Source organism: Salvelinus namaycush, chromosome 18 (assembly GCF_016432855.1).
Source record: "Salvelinus namaycush isolate Seneca chromosome 18, SaNama_1.0, whole genome shotgun sequence".
NCBI lineage: Eukaryota > Metazoa > Chordata > Actinopteri > Salmoniformes > Salmonidae > Salvelinus > Salvelinus namaycush.
Window position 1 is genome coordinate 24,409,418 of NC_052324.1, and position 18,455 is coordinate 24,427,872.

General features: G+C 43.4%; 1 protein-coding gene across 5 annotated transcripts in view; it reads left to right on the forward strand.

Moving 5' to 3' along the window:
- LOC120063255 (autism susceptibility gene 2 protein-like) overlaps positions 1-18,455 on the forward strand; it is a 462,402-nt gene that overhangs the window by 249,000 nt on the left and 194,947 nt on the right. The window lies entirely within an intron of this gene.

Consider the following 18,455-nt stretch of genomic DNA (forward strand, 5'->3'; position numbering starts at 1 on the left):
TAGCATCTGGACCTGAGAAATAGTCTGTTTACCTTGGGAACGTTATTTTTCCAAACATAAAAATTCTGCCCCCTAGCTGAAAGAAGTTAACTGCCTTGTTCAGGGGCAGAACGACAGATTTTTACCTTGTCAGCTCAAGGATTCGATATTGCAACCTTTGGGTTACTAGTCCAACGCTCTAACCACTAGGATACCTGCCGCCCCGGTGGTGTGAGTGTGACTACAGGAAAAAATAACTAGCGCTATGGATACAAAGAACAAAGAGCTTTTAAACTTGTCCAACAATGTTATGAAAACACTGTAACCATCTGTACTGTTCAGATTATTTTAGACACATAGGCCTCCACACTATCCCTCCCACACCTCGTCTCTCTCACTATTGGCTATGATATTGATTACTGCATTGTTGGGAAAGAGCAAGCAAAAAAGGCATTTCACTGTCCTAAAAACTTAAACATGAAACACACATCCTCTCTCTCACACACACACACACACACACACACACACACACACACACACACACACACACACACACACACACACACACACACACACACACACACACACACACACACACACAATAATACACACCCCACTCTTGCATATGCAGCCTACCTTTGAAGCATCTCTTTGAAGAGCCTATTCCTCTTCAGTTCTTCCTGCCATCCAAATTTGTGCATAGCCTAGTCAGTGGTCAAGTTATCAGGTCGCTAAGTAATGTTGTTTGTTATCAAACCATAAAATAGCAGCTCGCGAGGACTGTAGTTTAAAACGGTCCGTGACATGTGCACATATCCGCGGCAGGTAGAAAAAACATAGCTCTGGTAATATTGGGCATAGCTTTGACATGATTTTAGCTAGAGGCACACACTCATTAGCTATGTAAAGGCGAACACATTGACTGCAGCTGTGTTCCGTGTTGTGTTCTGCGCTGAAAAGGTTCCGTGCGGTTAAGAAATGGAGACGAGATTCACGCCGTCAACGTTTCTTACACAGATAAACATGTCACGCGTTAACTTTCACAGCCCTTTACGAAACGATTTGATTGATTGCCATCTCATAATTGTGTTCCCTTCATTGGCGGCATGGTATAACCATAAAAAGCTGCCATGGTGAATATGAAATTGAGTTAGAGAGAGTACAGCAGTAGGCACAATTTCCACAAATGACAAATTTCTCTCGCTCTCAAGCACTAGACCTTTCACTGGTTCTCTCGTCAGACGATCACGGCGAGAGAGAGGAGAGCATTATCAGATCTGTTTGAACAGCCCCCATCAACATGACTCTGGTGGGCGTTACAGATATCCAGTGACCTTTTCCGCACGGCTCCTCTGATATTAACGCAATCTCCCTGCCTTATTACCATGGGAACATTTCATACAGTATTATTTTTTTCCATTCCAATCGCTCTATCGCTCTCCATGCTCCTGAGCAGATAACTCGGTCTCCCGTGGGGCCTGGCCTCCATAATCACGTCAGTTCACGGCCCTCTTATTTGAGCAGAATTGTTTAATTGGTATGTGTTCTACATAACTGTTTGAGTATTAGACTCACAAATGAAGGTGAGAACCTCTGTGCTTGTAATCGACTGAAAGAAATGGATTTGTGCTCAGCGGCTCTTCTGGGAGAAGACTTTATGGTTCTCTGAAGAAATGAAGGTTTATAAATTGTGTTTTTTTCTCCTTTCCATCCTTCCTTTTCTTCCTTCTCTATTCCTCTCTCTCTCTCTATCTCTCCCTCTCTCTCTCCCATTCCCTCTCCGTTCATACCTTTATTGATATTCAACCAGATGCAAGGCCATGGCAGCTTAAAGGTGATGTGTCTGGGTACTTTGACAAAAGACACGTAGCAGTGCACCTGGCATACTAACTAAGTGAATGTTGTTAGGGTTGTTTTGCCAGGCAGGTTCAAAAAGAACTAAGGCCTCGTAAATATCCATTTTGTTCCCAGTCAAATGTAATCATACCTCAGGAAGGAAATCTGTCAAAAGAAACCTGATTTGTGCGATCACGCAGAAGGTGTGAGGCATGTGCCCCCATTGTGTTAGCCAAAGACTAGCGCTCAAGCACAAACTTATCTTATGATTGATCCTCATAGGCCGTCTGTGGTTCTTAAAAACTGTCGATAGCAGGGATTTCTGTGTGATTCACGTTATGCCTGTCATTGTTGAGTGGCTGAGTGACTAAAGCGTTTGGTAGAATAAATAGTGTATAGGAGTGTTTTAAGAGACATCAATGTCAGGCACACACAACACTAACTAAGTTCTACTGCATCAATTATCACTCTGCTCCTACCTCTATGGTTAGAGCACTGCACAGAAGAGGACAACGCAGCACTCAACGTCAACAAAACAAAGGAGATGATCATGGACTTAAAGAAACAGCAGAGGGAGCAGCCCCCTATCCACATCAAAGGGACAGCAGTTGAGAAGGTGGAACGTTTTAAGTTCCTCGGCGTACACATCACAAACAAACTGAAATGGTCAACTCACACAGACAGTGTGGTGAAGAAGGCTCAACAGCGCCTCTTCAACCTCAGGAGGCTGAAGAAATGTGGCTTGTCACCCAAAACCCTTACACACTTTTACAGATGCACAATCGAGAGCATCCTTTAGGGCTGTATCACCGCCTGGTACGGCAACTGCACTGCCCTCAACCGCAAGGCCCTCAAGAGAGTGGTGCGGTCTGCACAACACATCACTGGGAGCAAACTACCTGCCCTCCATGACATCTACAGCACCCGATGTCACAGTCATTTGTACATGTAGGTAGGGGTACATTGACTATGCATAGATACTAAGCAGCGAGTAGCAGCAGTGTGGTAGCAGAGAGAACAGTCTATGACTTTGGGACTTCCTCTGACACCGCCTAGTATATACAGTACCAGTCAAAAGTTTGGACATACTCATTCAAGGGTTTTTCTTTATTTTTACATTGTAGAATAATAGTGAAGACATCAAACTATGAAATAACACATATGGAATCATGTAGTAACCAAAAAAGTGTTAAACAAATCAAAATATATTTAATATTTTAGATTCTTCAAAGTAGCCATCCTTTGCCTTGATGACAGCTTTGCACACTCTTGGCATTCTCTCAACCAGCTTCATGAGTCTTGAAGGAGTTCCCACATATGCTGAACACTTGTTGGCTGCTTTTCCTTCACTCTGCGGTCAAACTCATCACAAACCATCTCAATTGGTTAAAGGTCAGGTGATTGTGGAGGCCAGGTCATCTGATGCAGCACTCCATCACCCTCCTCCTTGGTCAAATAGCCTTTACACAGCCTGGAGGTGTTGATTTGGGTCATTGCCCTGTTGAAAAACAAATGATAGTCCAACTAAGCGCAAACCAGATGGGATGGCGTATTGCTGCAGAATGCTGTGATAGCCATGCTGGTTAAGTGTGCCATGAATTCTAAATAAATCAGAGACAAAGCACCACCACACCTCCTCTTCCATGCTTCACTGTGCGATTTACAGGTGAGGAGATAATCCGTTCACCTACTCTGCTTCTCACATAGACACAGCGGTTAGAACCAAAAATGTCAAATTTGGACTCATCAGACCAAAGGACAGATTTACACTGGTCTAATGTCCATTGCTCATGTTTCTTGGCCCAAGCAAGTCTATTCTTCTTATTGGTGTCCTTTAGTAGTGGTTTCTTTGCAGAAATTCGACCTTTAACGACTGTCCCACAGGTGCAGGTTCATGCAGTCTCCTCTGAACAGTTAATGTTGAGATGTGTCTGTTACTTGAACTCTATGAAGCATTTATTTGGGCTGCAATCTGAGGTGCAGTTAACTCTAATTAACTTTTATCCTCTGCAGCTGTCAGGAGGTGGGTGTAGCTGGTGCACGAAGTCAGGCACAGGAGAGCAGAGATGAGTGAACAATGCACTTTACTTAAGGCAATAGCACAAAGTAACAATCCCAATGTGCAAACAAAATAACACTTGCCACAAAACACGGGTTAAAACAGCACCCGGAAAAAAACAGCCGGAAACGTACCAACCTAACAATAAACAATCACACACAAAGACATGGGGGAAACAGAGGGTAAAATACACAACACATAATGAGGGAAATGAGAAACAGGTGTGTGGGGAAACAAGACAACACAAATGGAAAATGAAAAATGGATCAGCGATGGCTAGAAGACCGGTGACGTTGACCGCTGAACACTGCCCTAACAAGGAGAGGCAACGACTTCGGCAGAAGTCGTGACAGCAGCAGAGGTAACTCTGGGTCTTCCTTTTCTGTGGCGGTCCTCATGAGAGCCAGTTTCATCATAGCGCTTGATGGGTTTTGCGACTGTCACGCCCTGACCTTAGTTATCTTTGTTTTCTTTATTATTTTGGTTAGGTCAGGGTGTGACGAGGGTGGTATGTGTGTTTTTGTCTTGTCTAGGGTTTTGGGTATGTCTATGTGATGTTGCATGTTTGCACTCAGTGTTATAGCGGTCACGTTCGTTTTGTTATTTTGTATTGTTTGTTAAGTGTTCTTCATTATTTAAAGGAAGAATGTATTCTAATCACGCTGCGCCTTGGTCTCCTCACTACGACGTACGTGACAGCGACTGCATTTGAAGAAACTTTCAAAGTTCTTGAAGTAATGATGGACTGTCATTTCTCGTTGCTTATTTGAGCTGTTATTGCAATAATATGAACTTGGTATTTTACCAAATAGGGCTATCTTCTGTATACCACCCCTACCTTGTCACAACACAACTGATTGGCTCAAACGCATTAAGAAGGAAAGAAATTCCACAAATTAACTTTTAACAAGGCACACCTGTTAATTGAAATACATTCCAGGTGACTACCTCATGAAGCTGGTTGAGAGAATACCAAGAGTGTGGCAAGCTGTCGTCACGGCAAATGATTCCATATGTGTTATTTCATATAGTTTTGATGTCTTCACTATTATTCTACAATGTAGAAAATAGTAAAAAATAAAGAAAAACCCTTGAATGAGTAGGTGTGTCCAAGCTTTGACTGGTACTGTAGGTCCTGGATGGCAGGAAGCTTGGCCCCAGTGATGTATTGGGCCATACGCACTATCCTCTGTAGTGCCTTACGGTCGGATGCCAAGCAGTTGCCATACTAGGCGGTGATGCAACCGATCAGGATGCTCTCGATGAAACAGCTGTAGAACTTTTTGAGGATCTGGGGACCCATGCCAAATCTTTTCAGTCTCCTGAGGGGGGAAATGTGCTGTTGTGCCCTCTTCACGACTGTCTTGGTGTGATTGGACCATGATAGTTTGTTGGTGATGTGGACACCAAGGAACTTGAAACTCTCGACTCGCTCCACTACAGCCCCGTTGATGTTAATTGGGGCCTGTTTGGCCCTCCTTTTCCTGTAGTCCGCGATCATCTCCTTTGTCTTGCTCACATTGAGGGAGAGGTTGTTGTCACACTGCACTGCCAGGTCTCTGACCTCCCTATAGGCTGTCTCATCATTGTCGGTGATCAGGCTGACCACTGTTGTGTCGTCAGCAAACTTAATGTTGTGTTGGAGTCATGCTTGGCCACGCAGTCATGGGTGAACAGGGAGTACATGAGGGGACTAAGCATGCACCCCGATGTTGAGGATCAGTGTGGCAGATATGCTGTTGCCTACCCTTACCACCTGGGGGCGGCCCGTCAGGAAGTCCAGGATCCAATTACAGAGGGAGGTGTTTAGTCCCAGGGTCCTTAGCTTAGTGATGAGCTTTGAGGGCACTATGGTGTTGAACGCTGAGCTGTAGTCAATGATCAGCATTCTCACATAGGTGTTCCTTTTGTCCAAGTGGGAAAGGGCAGTGTGGAGTGCGATTGAGATTGCATAATCTCTGGATCTGTTGGGGCGGTATGCGAATTGGTGTGGGTCTAAGGTTTCCGGGATGATGGTGTTTATATGAGCCATTACAAGCCTTCCAAAGCACTTCATGGCTACCGACGTGAGTGCTACTGGGCGGTAGTCATTTAGGCAGGTTACCTTAGTTTTCTTGGGCACAGGGACTATGGTGGTCTGCTTGAAACAGGTGGGTATTACAGACCTAATCAGGGCGAGGTTGAACATTTCAGTGAAGACACTTGCCAGTTGGTCTGTGCATGCTCCCTGGTAATCCATCTGGCCCCATGGCCTTGTGAATGTTGACCTATTGAAAGGTCTTGCTTATATCGGCTACGGAGAGCGTGATCACACAGTCAGCCGGAAAAGCTGGTGCTCTTATGCATGCTTCAGTGTTGCTTGCCTCGAAGCAAGCATAGAAGGCATTTAGCTCATCTGGTAGGCTCACAGCTGGGTTTCCCTTTGTAGTCCGTAATATTTTGCAAGCCCTGCCACATCCGACGAGCGTCGCAGCCAGTGTAGTAGGATTCAATCTTAGTTCTGTATTGGCGCTTTGCCTGTTTGAGGGTTCATCTGAGGGCATAGCGGGATGTCTTATAAGGGTCCGGATTAGTGTTCCACTCCTTGAAAGTGGGAGCTCTAGCCTCTAGCTCGTTGCAGATGTTGCCTATAATCCATGGCTTCTGGTTGGGATATGTACGTACGGTCACTCTGGGGACAACGTTGTCAATGCAATTATTGATGAGACCGGTAACTGAGGTGGTATACTCCTCAATGCCATTGGATGAATCATTTTACATTTTTTTTATTTTTTTTATTGAACCTTTATTTAACTAGGCAAGTCAGTTAAAACTTCTTATGGCTGCATCCCGCTACCGGGATCGATATGACAGCAGCCAGTGAAAGTGCAGGGCGCCAAATTCAAACAACAGAAATCTTATAATTAAAATTCCTCAAACATACATGTGAGTTATATCATTTTAACGGTAATCTTGTTGTTAATCCCACCAAAGTGTCCGATTTCAAATATGCTTTTCAGCGAAAGCACTACAAACGATTATGTTAGGTCACCACCAAACCACAATAAGCACAGCCATTTTTCCAGCGAAAGATAGCTTTCACAAAAAGCAGAAATAGAGATAAAATTAATCACTAACCTTTGATTATCTTCATCAGATGACACTCATAGGACTTAATGTTACACAATACATGCATGTTTTGTTTGATAAAGTTCATATTTATAACAAAAAATCTGAGTTTACATTGGCGCGTTACATTCACTAGTTCCAAAAACATCAAGTGATTTTGCATAGCCACATCGTTTCAACAGAAATACTCATCATAAATGTAGATGATAATACAAGTTATACACATGGAATTATAGATATACCTCTCCTTAATGCAACCGCTGTGTCAGATTTCAAAAAAACTTTACGGAAAAAGCAAATCATGCAATAATCTGAGACGGAGCTCAGAACAATAGCCAAATTAGCCGCCATGTTGGGGTCAACAGAAACCAGAAAATACATGATAAATGTTTCCTTACCTTTGATGAACTTCATCAGAATGCAGTCCTAGGAATCACAGGTCCACAATAAATGCTTGATTTGTTCGACAATGTCCGTTATTTATGTCCAATTAGCTACTTTGGTTAGCGCGTTAGCGGTAAACAATTCCAAAGTCACAAAGCGCATCCACTATAACGTGACAAAATGTCCAAAAGTTCCGTAACAGTCAGTAGAAACATGTCAAACGATGTACTGAATCAATCTTTAGAATGTTGTTAACATACATCTTGAATAACGTTCCAACCGGAGAATTAGATTGACTTCAGAAGAGCGGTGGAACGGAGGTCCTCCTCATGTGAACGCGCGTGGTCACCTCATGGCAGTGATTACTAATTCCTGTCTCCTTCGGCCCCCCTTCACATTAGAGTCATCAGACAAAGTGCTATTGACTGCTGACATCTAGTGGAAGCCATAGGAAGTGAAAACTCATCAATATCTCACTGTAATTTCAATGAGAGCTTGGTTGAAAATCTGCCACCTCAGAAACAATTCAAACAGGAAGTGGAACTTCTCAGGTTTTTGCCTGCCATATGAGTTCTGTTATACTCACAGACATAATTCAAACAGTTTTAGAAACTTCAGAGTGTTTTCTATCCAATATGAATAATAATATGCATATATTAGCAGCTAGGACTGAGGAGCAGGCAGTTTACTATGGGCACCTTTCATCCAAGCTACTCAATACTGCCCCTGCAGCCATAAGAAGTTAAGAACAAATTCTTATTTACAATGACGACCTACCGGGGAACAGTGGGTTAACTGCCTTGTTCAGGGGAAGAATGACAGATTTTTACCTTGTCAGCTCGGGGATTTGATCCAGCAACCTTTCGGTTACTAGCCCAACGCTCTAACCACTCGGCTACCTGCCACCCCATATTCCATATCTGTACATATTCCAGTCTATACTAGCAAAACAATCCTGTAGCGTAGCATCCGTGTCATCTGACCATTTCCGTATTAAGCGAGTCACTGGTACTTCCTGCTTTAGTTTTTGCTTGTAATATTAGATCGAGTACAGATGTGTAGAGGAATTATACACCTATATGCATGTTTATTGATACAGTGTCGCATCAACAGTCACATACAACAGAGAATGAACATATTCTGTCTACTGCATCACTCCACTCTATATACGGAACATTCACACCTGACATTTTTTAAATAGTTGAGGGCCCTGCGGCAGATTGGTCACTGCTTGTGCTGTATGCATGTCACCAACCCCCTCCCCCCAACCAAATCCTCCCACCCACCGTCAACCCAACCCCTCTCACTTAAGTGACCATACATTCTTCATGCTTGCTAGTAAAGTCAGATGTGGTGGGAGCTGGACTGGCTGTATGCAGAATCGCATTTCACGCTCACTCTAATACCACCCAACAAGGAGGGGTGTGAACAAGCAGGTGGTGTTTACAAATGAGGACGCCGAACTGTGATCGTTCAGCCCTGTGAGCCCTCATGCCTGTGAGCCTAGCCGCCTAGTCGTCGGCTGCTGAGTTGATTATGGGATGCCATCAGATAGGGGGGCAAAGGCTCCATTCTAAGTGGGTGGAGTGCGACATTGATTGCTGTCTGTCACAATGAATTGTTCTCCCTACTGAGGTGTTTGTTGTTTTCAGAATAGCAAAGGATGCAGATTCCATGTTGAAAGAGAGAGAGAGAGTGGAGTTGTCACAATCAGATTGCGGGTTTGTTTACTTGTAGGCACCGCTGCTTGCCGCTGCATGTGTGAGGTTGTGCTTTTTCTCTGTCAGAGGTGTTATTACACATTTGCGCAAGGTGATACTTGTTTGTGTTAAGAAATGTTTAGCTGCAGAAATTAATACATAATGAATACAAAATACCTAAATGTGGAATCTGGCCTTTTTATACCAGTTTAGAACTAAATGATTCATAGAAACTTTCTTAAAGGCCCAGTGCAGTCCAAAACGTGAGTTTCCTGTGTTTTATATACACTACCGTTCAAAAGTTTGGGATCAGAAATGTCCTTGTTTTTGAAAGAAAATCATATTTGTCCAATTAAAATAACATCAAATTGATCCGAAATACAGTGTAGGTATTGTGTAGATATTGTTAATGTTGTAAATGACTATTCTAAAAAGTTCTACCACATTTACCTGAAATAAATGACAGCAAACAGCTCAGCTGCTCTTCTTGGAAGGGAGAACAGTGATAATAACCCACACTATGGTATATAGAGGTACGAACACATAATGACAAACTTGACTGCAAGAAACTGCACCGCGCTGATAGGAGTGAGCTGAACTGTGGTGAGGATGGTCAATCCTGTTAAAAGGCCTGCTTGATGAATCAAATCAAATCAAATTGTATTTATCACATGCGCCGAATACAACAGGTGTAGGTAAACCTTACAGTGAAATGGTTATTTGCAAGCCCTTAAACAACAATGCAGTTTTCAGAAAAACAAGTGTTAAGAAAGTATTTACTAAAATAAACTGAAGTATAAAATATATAAAGAAACAAAAAAACTAAAACAAAAAAACTAAAAGAACAAATAATTAAAAAGCAGCAATAAAATAACAGTAACGAAGCTATGTACAGGTGGTACCGGTACAGAGTCAATGTGTGGGGGCACAGGTTAGTCAAAGTAATATGTACATGTAGGTAGAGGTAAAGTGCAAATACTCCGGGTAGCCATTTGATTAGCTGTTCAGGAGTCTTATGGTTTTGGGTAGAAGCTGTTAAGAAGCCTTTTGGACTAAGACTTGGCACTCCGGTACTGCTTGCCGTGCGGTAGCAGAGAGAACAGTCTATGATTAGGGTGGCTAGAGTTTTTGACAATTTTTAGGGCTTTCCTCTGACACTGCCTGGTATAGAGATCCTGGATGGCAGGAAACTTGGCTGTAGAACTTTTTGAGAATCTGAGCACCCATGCCAAATCTTTTCAGTCTCCTGAGGGGGAATAGGTGAATGCAGCTAACATGGCACCTCCAAGAAATGTATTTATTGTAAGCATGGTACGCATTTTCTGTTCTATTATCCATTTGGACAGAACAGAACGTTTTATGACATTGTTGATAACAAGTCAAAGGTACCATAGCTTGATACACAGAGTGAAGAGAGTACAAGAACAGGATCCAGTGTAGGCTACCATTAGATGGAACATCAAAGTGGAAGTTTTTGCTCTCTCCATAGATACAGAGTGCTCCTTGTGTTAAAGTCAATTGTTAGGAGGAAAGAGGTGGTCAAAGGCCTGAAATGACCACTCAAAGACAGGAGCCCTCTCTCTCAGAGAGAAGATAACAGCTCTCATTCTTCTCTTCCTGTATGTAGCTTAGTACTGATGGATACGGCCCTGTCTCTGACTGGCGGATCACTACTATTATAGTGCTCTTACTAAACACCTCCGCCCGACCCCCACTCAACCCTGGTCTGTGAATTAATGGTGTGTCCTGGGTATTAGTATTCTGGGGCCGGATGGATCGTTGCTGGATCTGGGGGAGGATTAGCCTGCCTCTTAACATTTTAGCTGATCTGGTTAACACCTGTTTTTATTGACATCTGAACAGAACAGCATCTCATCTCCCATGCCCCCCGTCTATCTCTCTCTCTGTCTCTCTCAACCTCTCTGGTTTCAAAGGATATTCTCCTTAATCTCCTCTCTCTTCTACCAGTAGACTTTTAACTTTTATTTAACTAGACTGCAGCCCATGGTAAAGAACAAGCTACAATAGCAAAGCATCACTATTCTAGGTGAAATGCTATGCTATCATCTATAGATTCACCCAGAAGATAGTGCTTTTGTTATCATGATAGGTTGACAAAACACACATTTGTGTCTAAAATCAAATCATATTACACCCTACTTAGTTTTCTCAGTTACGCAGTTTGACCGTCTAACTTTAACCAGTGGACTAGATGATCCATATGAACATTAGAATTGTTTTCCATATTGAAACAGACATGAGGTATAGCTAAACGACAGTAAGACGCCCACATCTTGTGCACATTCTTGCCTCACACAGTTTAAATACTCTGTAATTTGGTTGAGAATGAGAGTTGAAAACAGACTCTGCTTAAATTATTCAGCATGTCTATTAGACCTAATATTATCACTAGGATAGCCCTATGTGCCCCATGCAGCCACTGTAACTGATGTAATTGTCTATAAAAACAGTGTACTGTACTGTATACTGTTGATAAAGCCTCAGGGAGGGAGTGTAGTAGCCTAGCCTTCCTATTGGTAGTGTAGTAGCTGGATTAACACAGCAGAAGTCCGAGCAGTCCCGTATCACCACCGTTTAAAAGGGTCTGTCTGGGCCAATGGTGGAACTTTGAAGTATGTCTCTGGGATTTCTCTAAATCATGAGGTATGGATCATCTTAAGCATTCGTCCCTGGCATTAGTGCTCAGCTCATATCAATGGTTCCATCTAGCCCAGATTCCAGAGCATAGGCTCATAACACAACCATATTAACCCTGGGATTTTACCAAGCCCTGTATCCTGTTGCTAAAATGGGCAGGAATGGACTTTAATTCATGTGCTTTGCTTTGCCCCCCACCCACAGAGTATTTTCCTTCAACATGACCCTGGATTTGTATATGTTTTGTTCATATCTATGAGTTCTATAAACTCGTTGTTTTGTCTACTATATGGCTGCCATAACAACGGCTTAATGGTCGTTGGGACATGCATGTAGGAGGTGATGGTTGAGTTTTTAGAGACATTTGTTGCCACTGATGTGTCAGAGCATCTTAACTGTTTGAGGGAAATGTAAAAGTAGAAAACTATGACAGTATAGCGAACTATATGTATTCAGTTGCATCTATACACATTATAGATTGAATTATTCTCAGTCTCACCAGTTTTGTTGTTGTTGTCCAGACAGAGCAGAGCTGAGTAAGCCTAATTGCTTGCATCTAAAGCATTAGAATGAGTTCTGAAAGAGGATAAATTAATGTCTGCCTTCATTAGGACAAAGGGAGGAGGGCCAGGCGCTGGAAGACGCTGCTCGCTGACAGGCCCAGTAGCGATTCAGTGTCCCTGATTTTAAGTGTCATAGATTTCCACAGCTCCTCGTTAAAGACCGCACGCGGCAACGCACTTCTCTCTCACGCAGTAACTCGTTATCTCCTCGCCACCGTAAAACGCTGTAGTTAGCATTCAACAACTGTAACCGATCTGTCGTTCCTCCTCTCTACCCGCTAATTGCCAGGCTATTGTGCAGTAGGCTTTTAAGTGGGTCTTTTTTTCTGTACTGGTACATGTGGATACACATTTGCTGTTTGTGTGTTTCTGTCTGAATTTGTTAGGGTTGGCTTAGATGTGGTTCACCTCAGTTTAGAATATCATGCACACTCTAGTGTTGACATGTTATTTATTCTATGTATGGGAATGAATTATAAATGGTAATTTAGCAGTGTCTATAGCGACTTTAATATGCAATATATGGCCAATGTGGAAATCAAACCCGGAACCCTGCTATTTATATCACCATGCTTTATCTAGCCCACTTTACAACTGTAAAGGTTTCTTTAGGTCTCTGCCACAGTGACAGGCTGTCAGAAGGGGTGGTCCTGTTATGACAGGTACTGAGACATTTCCACAGTCTCTCCACCGTCTTTCATTTCCACATTCTCTCCACCGTCTTTCATTTCCACATTCTGTCCACCGTCTTTAATTTCCACAGTCTCTCCACCGTCTTTCATTTCCACACTCTCTCCACCGTCTTTAATTTCCACAGTTTCTCCACCGTCTTTCATTTCCACAGTCTCTCCACCGTCTTTCATTTCCACAGTCTCTCCACCGTCTTTCATTTCCACATTCTCTCCACCGTCTTTCATTTCCACAGTCTCTCCACCGTCTTTCATTTCCACAGTCTCTCCACCGTCTTTCATTTCCACAGACTCGCAACCGTCTTTCATTTCCACAGTCTCTCCACCGCCTTTCATTTCCACAGTCTCTCCACCGTCTTTCATTTCCACAGTCTCGCAACCGTCTTTCATTTCCACAGTCTCTCCTCCGTCTTTCATTTCCACAGTCTCTCCACCGTCTTTCATTTCCACAGTCTCGCAACCGTCTTTAATTTCCACAGTCTCATCACCGTCTTTCATTTCCACACTCTCTCCTCCGTCTTTCACATCCACAGTCTCCCCGTCTTTCATTTCCACACTCTCTCCTCCGTCTTTCATTTCCACATTCTCTCCACCGTCTTTCATTTCCACAGTCTCTCCACCGTCTTTCATTTCCACATTCTCTCCACCGTCTTTCATTTCCACATTCTCTCCACCGTCTTTCATTTCCACAGTCTCCCCGTCTTTCATTTCCACAGTCTCTCCACTGTCTTTCATTTCCACATTCTCTCCACCGTCTTTCATTTCCACATTCTCTCCACCGTCTTTCATTTCCACAGTCTCTCCACTGTCTTTCATTTCCACATTCTCTCCACCGTCTTTCATTTCCACAGTCGCTCCACCGTCTTTCATTTCCACAGTCTCTCCACCGTCTTTCATTTCCACAGTCTCGCAACCGTCTTTCATTTCCACAGTCTCTCCTCCGTCTTTCATTTCCACAGTCTCTCCACCGTCTTTCATTTCCACAGTCTCGCAACCGTCTTTAATTTCCACAGTCTCATCACCGTCTTTCATTTCCACACTCTCTCCTCCGTCTTTCACATCCACAGTCTCCCCGTCTTTCATTTCCACACTCTCTCCTCCGTCTTTCATTTCCACATTCTCTCCACCGTCTTTCATTTCCACAGTCTCTCCACCGTCTTTCATTTCCACATTCTCTCCACCGTCTTTCATTTCCACATTCTCTCCACCGTCTTTCATTTCCACAGTCTCCCCGTCTTTCATTTCCACAGTCTCTCCACTGTCTTTCATTTCCACATTCTCTCCACCGTCTTTCATTTCCACATTCTCTCCACCGTCTTTCATTTCCACAGTCTCTCCACTGTCTTTCATTTCCACATTCTCTCCACCGTCTTTCATTTCCACAGTCGCTCCACCGTCTTTCATTTCCACAGTCTCTCCACCGTTTTTCATTTCCACAGTTTCTCCACCGTCTTTCATTTCCACAGTCTCTCCACCGTTTTTCATTTCCACAGTCTCTCCACCGTCTTTCATTTCCACAGTCTCTCCACCGTCTTTCATTTCCACAGTCTCTCCACTGTCTTTCATTTCCACACTCTCTCCTCCGTCTTTCATTTCCACAGTCTCTCCACCGTCTTTCATTTCCACAGTCTCTCCACCGTCTTTCATTTCCACAGTCTCTCCACCGTCTTTCATTTCCACACTCTCTCCTCCGTCTTTCATTTCCACAGTCTCTCCACTGTCTTTCATTTCCACATTCTCTCCACCATCTTTAATTTCCACAGTCTCTCCACCGTCTTTCATTTCCACAGTCTCTCCACCGTTTTTAATTTCCACAGTCTCTCCACCGTCTTTCATTTCCACACTCTCTCCTCCGTCTTTCATTTCCACAGTCTCTCCACTGTCTTTCATTTCTACAGCTCTCCAACGTCTTTCATAGCAGAGCTCATCAACTGAGACATATACTTTGCTTTCGGTGGGCTCATCCTGGATGGCACACCATGTATTTTCAACGTAATGGTGAAGGGTGTATTGGAGGCCCATTCGCCGGGCTTACAATTACTATAATTACAAATTTAAAGTTGACCTATGCCTGTGATGGTGAATACACGGAGGGTACACTTATTAAAGGAGTCCTCCTACATGTTCCTCTTCCTGTCAGCCACGCATAATTTCTCTTGAGATGCTTGGTGGCGGTGCTTCCCACTCTACCACATTCAATACAACCTGTAATTGGAGATGTATAGCCACTGGTAGACACATACTACTGATTCACAGTAGTATACAGTATATGGTTTTAACACACTTTAGGTTTGTAAATTTAGCTTTTCCTACATTTACAATGTAGTGCCACTTCCTTTTTAAGCTTAAAGCTAGAAACCTTAATAGCTACATCCATTTTGAACTTCTAAATTAATGATATATACTCATTGATTCTTGAAGAATATAACTTATAAATGCCTCATCAGAACCCAAAATAAAAGCTTTACTCCAATGTTTGTAAACAAAGTAAATGTAAACAAACACTGTATAGCCTCAAAACATGGTTAAAACTATGATTTTTATATCATGGATGGTTAGTCCTTGCATTCTTAGCTCCCTCTATGAATTTGAGAGTGATTACATTTATCCAGGGCCATCCCTCAGCTTTTAGCAAAACAGAGGGGTGGCCGCTTTGTTATTGTTTCAATTAATGATTTCAGCTTTAAGTAGTAAATGTTGTGTAGCTCCACCCCTGTCCTGACCCCTGTACTCGAGCACCGACCAATCACAACAAAACTTTTGAATAATTTGTCAGAGTCAACTGATGCTCTGGCTCCAACAGGGCTGTCATCTATTCCTGGAATCTCTCACAGGCTGGAGCCAAAGCCATTGAACTGGGTTCATTTCTGCTCAATTTAATCTATTCTGTTGATGCAGCGGACCTTGTTATTCTAAGGTGACCAGAGGGAAGTAAGAGGATACGGTCTGCCTCTGAAGCCGAGTGCAGTCAGTAGGGGTAACGGTCATCAAATTAGCAGTGAGACACAGGGCCAAGTCTGGGCCTAGCTTCCTCTGTGGTCTGGTCCATCACAAAGGTGTTATTCACCAGGTGTCTCATCCTTATCTGTCTGTCTGCTGCTGCAGCAGCATCCCCACTTCTCATCTAGGGATTAAGGCCCTAATGTGGTTTAGGTTTCACTAAACTAAAGGAGGCCAGAGAGGACAAACAAAACCAAATGGCTAACTTGTCTGTCGTTTCTTATCTTGGTTTCGCTAGCTAGCAGGTCAGAGGCAGGATGGCTGCATGATTGAAGGGTTCTGGCTTGGTGGTGGTAAACTGAAGTGTAGGTTCCTCTGCAAGGCTAACTCTGTCTGTCATCAGGGCAGGTCTTTGCTCAGGCGAGGCAGCCCATGCTACTAATAGGTCGGTGTCTTTGCTCACCCTCACTAATTTTCACATTAGCAACTCATATCTCTCTTGTTGTGTTTTTCACAAATGGCACATATGTTGTTCTCCAGTAGAACTATGGCTCACCATAAGTGAAACGGCCTGCTGTTACATTCAGGGACTTTAACTTTTACTCTGCACCTTCTTTCTTCCCCGCATTCTGCTACAGTTAACACCATTTTCTGCAGAAAACCTCAACCACACAAAGGCTGTAACAGCTAGGCAGCAGGCCTACGCTAATGAGCTAACAGCTAGGCAGCAGGCCTACGCTAATGAGCTAACAGCTAGGCAGCAGGCCTACGCTAAAGAGCTAAAAGCTGGGCAGCAGGCCTACGCTAAAGAGCTTACAGCTAGGCAGCAGGCCTACGCTAAAGAGCTAACAGCTAGGCAGCAGGCCTACGCTAAAGAGCTTACAGCTAGGCAGCAGGCCTACGCTAAAGAGCTTACAGCCAGGCAGCAGGCCTACGCTAAAGAGCTAACAGCTGGGCAGCAGGCCTACGCTAATGAGCTAACAGCTAGGCAGCAGGCCTACGCTAAAGAGCTTACAGCTTGGCAGCAGTCCTACACTAAAGAGCTAACAGCTAGGCAGCAGGCCTACGCTAAAGAGCTAACAACTAGGCAGCAGGCCTACGCTAAAGAGCTAACAGCTAGGCAGCAGGCCTACGCTAAAGAGCTAACAGCTAGGCAGCAGGCCTACGCTAAAGAGCTAACAGCTAGGCAGCAGACCTACATTAAAGAGCTTACAGCTCTGCAGTAGTCCTACGCTAAAGAGCTAACAGACTTTCTGTTTTTTTAAACAGAGGAAACACTAAAACAAGGATTTGGTCAAATACTTAGGACAGGTTTTGTCATGTACGACATCCTAGAGTCACCGGATACATTTCGCACTGAATGGCATACTTGTTTAACCACTGTCTGTCTCGTATTAAAATTCCACATGCTTCTTTTCATTTAAAGCCCACCTGGCTTTCATTCATGGCATCTAGGTATGTTAGAGTTGTGTGCTGTTTTGGCTGTTGTTATTATAGTCTAAATACAGTATCACTGTCAGCTGACGCATTGAGGACACAACAAAGGCCTTCTTTCAGCATAATGACTAAATTATGTGCTTAAGTCATTTTCACGCTTATCTCGCGTCTAATGTCGCCTGCAACATCAACAAGCCCTATCTGCTTCCTCCAAACTTTCTCAATTGGATATACTGTGGCTCCCCGGCAAATCTGCCAGAAAATGGCTGTGATGGATTTTACAGATAGGGAGAAGATGTTGGCATGAGAGCAAAGAGGACTTTATAAGAAATGTGAACAAAGGAGAATTGATTCTCTTCAGAAGTGTAAAGGAAAGAAAAAAGGGAGGGAGAGAGGGGGGTGGCAAGGAAACGATCCTCATAAGGCTTTTTATGAGACCTTTAAAGATAGATTTGATTTTAATTTGGGTAATGTGAGGAACACAGTCATCCATTGAACCGGGGTGTCTTATGACTGGCTCGACGCTTATCGCTCTTTAGCCTTGTGTTTCCTCGGTCTGCAGTTTGGGTTCAGGGATAAGGCAGAGTGCAGAGACAGAGAGGTATTTTTAAAAGCTCCTGCACTTACTGCTTAGTTCATGAACTTCACTTCTTTCTTTTTTCCTCTCCTTCCTTAGCTAGTTTGCTCCAAGGACAACCTTATTAGTATCTCCCAGACAGGAGCAAGAAAGCCTGCAGCTTCTGTTTACAGGCTATTCAATCACTTTAAGTACTGGTGGCAGACTGATTTTCTTTGGCTACAATCCCCCCTGACTCTTAACATACATGTTATTTATCATATGAAATTGTGGAACTGTCTGGCTGGCCAGTTTTACTAGGTTTTCCTAAGAGGCGGAATGCGGGGTAAGGGGATTGGGTTAGGGGGGTAGGGGTAAATGGGAGCTTGAGGTAGAGTATTATAAAGCTAGGAAGCCTTAATGTACGCCAGGAAATACCTTTGAGTGCTGAAAGATTGACTCTGATGAACTGAAGTGGTTTACGTATATAACGCCTCAGTAGGTGATGTGTGATCTTTACAAGTGCAGAAAAAAAATAATATATAT